Source organism: Scylla paramamosain, chromosome 4, assembly GCF_035594125.1.
Source record: "Scylla paramamosain isolate STU-SP2022 chromosome 4, ASM3559412v1, whole genome shotgun sequence".
NCBI lineage: Eukaryota > Metazoa > Arthropoda > Malacostraca > Decapoda > Portunidae > Scylla > Scylla paramamosain.
Window position 1 is genome coordinate 10,125,001 of NC_087154.1, and position 5,000 is coordinate 10,130,000.

Below are 5,000 nucleotides of genomic sequence, written 5' to 3' on the forward strand. Positions count from 1 at the left end.
CACACACACACACACACACACACACACACACACACACACACACACACACACACACACACACACACACACACACACACACACACACACACACACACACACACACACCTCCCTCCGCCAGCTTCAGCGAGACACTAACACACTCTACGCACGTGCACCTCACGTCGCTTGTAATATTTACCCTCACGTGGGGGCGCGGCGGGGAGGGGGAGCGAGGGGGGCGTCGGTGGGAGTGAGTGCAAAGGGAATCATGAATGGCGGAGGTTCAGATGGTGCCCGCTAGGTGGCCCGGTTTTGCGTTGCCATAGTAACGGGGAAGCTGCGGGCTGGGCGGCACATGAGGGCGTGGATGGTACACGTTGCCGAGCCGCCCTTAGGAAGACGTGGCGGGAAATATGTGATTTACCACTGCAGGAGGAGCGTGACTCAGCCCGGCGGGGACGCGAGAGATACAGAGATAAGGCTGCAGCGATACAGTCTAAGGGAACTAACGCCTTCGCCACCACAGACACACGTGGCCCTGCACTGGAGGCCTGAAGGGCCGGAGGGGCGGTGGTGGCGTGGCCTGCCCGCCCGTGTCCGGCACAAGAGGCGTGGTGGGCGTGGCCCCTGGTGTGGGCGAGGCGCAGCGGGACCTACCTGGTGTGGAGGACCGAGGTGTGTGCCGCTGACGAGTGCCGGCTGCAGAGTGAGGCGCCCTTGCACCACGGGCCGAGCATTACCCTGGCCTGCAGGAGAGCCAGTGGGAGGTTGCCACGTCATAGCCTCGGCACTAACCCCGCCCCTCCAGCCAGCCGGTCACTGAAAGCGTCCACGCCTCCTCGCCTCCCCGGCCCCCGCAGCCCGCGTGACCTCACCACCTGCGGATCGTGACCTGGACACGCTGGCCTCCTTTAGGCGGTGCTGCTTATTTACATGACCTTTGATGCGGTGTGTGTGTGTGTGTGTGTGTGTGTGTGTGTGTGTGTGTGTGTGTGTGTGTGTGTGTGTGTGTGTGTGTGTGTGTGTGCGTGCGTGCGTGCGTGCGTGCGTGCGTGGGCTTATCAGAAATCTTATCCTCCACCTGGGTAGACAGGGAGAATGCCCACCCCTGTACTCCTTGCCTCTGCCAGCACCACGTGGACCAACCTGGGCTGATTGTGGCGAGGCGAGAGTTGACCGCCACACTTGCAACAGTCAGCCCGAGGTGCACTCTGTATTGTTGCATCACGCTCCTGGTTTCCACGCGCAGTTTCCGTCAGGCGCTTGGAAGAGAAATACCCGAGTGCTGATGTGCCAGAGTCTTGCCTTAGCCTCTCATCGCATTCTCTCATTCCTGGGCAGTGAGGTTGCTCGCTGTTCGGGGCCAGAAAGGTATCTCACGAGTTACTGAACGTAGCAAACACCCTGGAGTTATCAGTGGCGGGATGTGTTGTGTGTGTGTGTGTGTGTGTGTGTGTGTGTGTGTGTGTGTGTGTGTGTGTGTGTGTGTGTGTGTGTGTGCGTGCGTGCGTGCGTGTGTGTGTGTGTGTGTGTGTGTGTGTGTGTGTGTGTGTGTGTGTGTGTGTGTGTGTGTGTGTGTGTGTGTGTGTGTGTGTGTGTTTCCTGTGTATCTTATCGCTGTGGGTCGTGTTATCACCGTCACGCCTCACGCTGCGGGGAACACGATAGTCATTCCCAGAAGCTTGGAGTCATATGCATTTTTTGCTGGAAGGAGGGACGTGGCGGGCCGCTGGCGAATCCTTCAGTAGCCCAAGAGTCATGAGTGAGGTGTGGTCAGGGTGAGACAGGTGAGGCATTCCCTCTCCAGCGTGTTGTCTGGACCGAGGTGGGTCTTATGCAAAAATATGCTGAGGCCACACACACTAGATAACTGTGTGTGTGTGTGTGTGTGTGTGTGTGTGTGTGTGTGTGTGTGATTTGCATGTATGAATATTTGCTAGTGTGTGTGTGTGTGTGTGTGTGTGTGTGTGTGTGTGTGTGTGTGTGTGTGTGTGTGAGGTCCTCCCTACAAGACCCGTACAGCAGCCACCTTGCGGTCATTACGAGGTTATGGCCGTTCGGGGGGCAGTTGGTCACCTAATTGGCTCCAGGGAGGAAAAGAGAAGGGACCGAGAGACTGAAGAGGAAGAGGAAGAGTAGGAGGAGGAAGAGGAGGAGGAGGAGAGGGGGGTGATCGTGCTGGTTATCACACTATCAATGCAGTGTCACCTGATAACGATCTGAGCTAACCACCTGATTGGGACGTGTTTGGTTGGACGGGGCAACCTCTGTCTTGTATCCTCGTAATGGTCGCAACGTTTCATCCAATTCAGTTTTAAGCATCAGTACTAAGTCACGTGTGTTTTTCCCTTGTCTTACTGCGAGTTTTGAGATTCATATAGTATTTTAGATCCGCTGACATGGTAAGGAGCGAGCTGAGTGTAGATGAAAGCGATAAATCTGTCTCTTATTCTTGTTACCATCAATGTTTTTCCTTGGAGATGCAAAAGAAGTGCGTTGCGTGGCGCCATCAGTAGGTTGCAATGTCTCCTTTATACTGTCTTCGTTGTTTTTATGGATCTACGAATGGTGGGAGGCTGAGGGGAGCAGAGAGTAATAAAACAAGGGATGTCTGCCAGCCTTTACAGCAACAAAGTGTTATAATAAAAGGGTAATATTCTACATGGCTTTAAGATACAAAATATAAAGTTGTGTTACAGGAACATTGAGTGATTCTTGGTAGTTTTCCCATTCGCATTTTAAGGTTTAGTTAAAAGTAAAAAAGAAAGAAAAATAGATTCAGTATACCATTATTTTTTTTATGAGACTGCTTTCTTGTTCCTTTTACGATTCAGAATTTCTTTTTGTCTCCCTTTCTTTTCTTTTATCTCTTTCTTTCTTTCTTTCTTTCTTGCTTTCCTTCTTTTCCTTCTTGTTTACGTCCATTTGCTATCCCTCACGATTCAGACGTATTCTTTCCTTCCATTTCTTTTTTTCCTCATTCCTTTTTTTTTTTTTCCTTTCATTCTTTCTCCCTTCTATCTCTATTTATTTATTTTGCTTTCTCTTGTTTGCCTGCTTGGTTGCTACACACACACACACACACACACACACACACACACACACACACACACACACACACACACACACACACACACACACACACACACACACACACACACACACACACATCCAACATTTCAAACTTACTTTCTGTTTTTCTTCCTTCACTCTCTTCTTACTTCCTTTTCTTCTCTTCTTACTTCCTTCGTTCCTTACAGTCAGTTTAGCAAGTCATTATGCATATCAACAAGGTATCAATTCTACTTCACAAAATTAGAAAAATAAATTATTGGAGCAGATCATCACTATAAGAGTGCAAAATACTAAAGGTCCTGCACGTGTTCTCTTTCTGGTGTAGGTGTTCAAATGATAGGAGTGCTGAGCGTCGTTTTAAAGGACAGAAGGGGAGAGAGTGATGTTATAGAGAACAGATGATAGTAGTAAAAGAGCAAGTCAGAGAAAAAAAATAAAGGAAAACGAAAAAAAAGGCTGAACTTAAGGGGAAACAAACCAGACAAGAAGGAAAGAAAGAAAAGCGAAAAAAGAAACTTAAATTTAAGAGGAAACAAACAAAAAATAAAAAAAAAGGAAAACGGAAAAAATGGAATTGTAAGGAGAAACAAACCAAACAAGAAAGAAAGAAAGGAAGGAAGGAAAACCCCAAAAAACTGAATTTAGGATACAACGCAAACAAGAAAAAAGAAAAGAAAATAAATAAATAAATCAATCGTAAGGAAAAACAAACTAAACAAGAAAGAAAAGAAGAAAAACGAAAAAAATATTGAATTTAGGAAGAAACAAGGCAAACAAGAATGGAAAACGAAAAAAAAACTTGAGTTTAAGGAGAAAAAAATTAAAGAAAGGAAAACTAAAAAAAAAATAACCTTAAGAGGAAAAAAGAAAAGAAAACGAAAAAAAATTGAATCATAAAGAAAACAAAACAAACAAAGAAAGAAAGCAGATAATAAGTAGCAGGTAAGCAGGTTCCAGAGGTGAGCAGCAGAACATGGCTTTACCTGGCGTGGCTTTGCAGGCTTAGAAGGAGAGGCTGTGTACGTGTGTGCTGGCTTGGAACCTTCCTATCACCTCACCTTCAATATTAAAACTGAAATTGTAATCTGATTTGTATGCTCTCTCTCTCTCTCTCTCTCTCTCTCTCTCTCTCTCTCTCTCTCTCTCTCTCTCTCTCTCTCTCTCTCTCTCTCTCTCTCTCTCTCTCTCTCTCTCTCTCTCTCTCTCTCTCTCTCTCTCTCTCTCTTGAATAGATATATCACATTTGATCTTTCTCTTTATCCTAAAGTAAAGTTTGTATTTTGGTTATCTGCTGTTCATGCTGTGGCGTTCGTTACCTCTTCACCGGCGCCAAATGACCTCGTTGCGGTGCCTGTGTTAGTCATTCAGCCTCTTTGCATGGTGGCTTAGGAGGGTGTGAAGTAGCCAAGGAAAGTCTCGAGTTGTGCAGGAGTTGCTTCGAGGCGTGGAAGTAAGTAGTCGATCATGAATGCCGCATTATGAACAGTGGGACAGGAAGGGAGGAAAGTTCGGGGGTAGATGGAGTGATGTAGTGTACGTAATTGAATTTTATTATTATTTTTTTCTTTTCTTTTATTTATTTATTTTTTTTTTTGTGTGTGTAATTTTAATCTGTGTTTATCTCTGTGTTCACTGTGATTTGTAGGCAGATGCTTATGTATGCCTTTGGGAGAAATATAAGTATTGTTATTATTATTATTATTATTATTATTATTATTATTATTATTATTATTATTATTATTGTTATTATTATTATTATTATTATTATTATTATTATTATTATTATTATTATTATTATTATATTATTATTATTGTTATTATTTCTATATCATTATTATTATTATTATTATTATTATTATTATTATTATTATTATTATTATTATTATTATTATTATTATTATTATTATTGAAAATGAAATCGTAAGCTCTACCTCATGAATTACACT

General features: G+C 44.5%; 1 protein-coding gene and 1 long non-coding RNA gene across 17 annotated transcripts in view; one reads left to right on the forward strand and one right to left on the reverse strand.

Moving 5' to 3' along the window:
- LOC135099716 (uncharacterized) overlaps positions 1 to 752 on the reverse strand; it is a 107,332-nt gene extending 106,580 nt beyond the window's left edge. For all 3 annotated transcript variants that reach the window (XR_010268309.1, XR_010268308.1, XR_010268307.1), the window contains exon 1: positions 637 to 752. This is a non-coding gene — a long non-coding RNA (uncharacterized LOC135099716). The remainder of the gene's footprint in view (positions 1 to 636) is intronic.
- LOC135099713 (uncharacterized) overlaps positions 1 to 5,000 on the forward strand; it is a 208,343-nt gene that overhangs the window by 171,343 nt on the left and 32,000 nt on the right. The window lies entirely within an intron of this gene.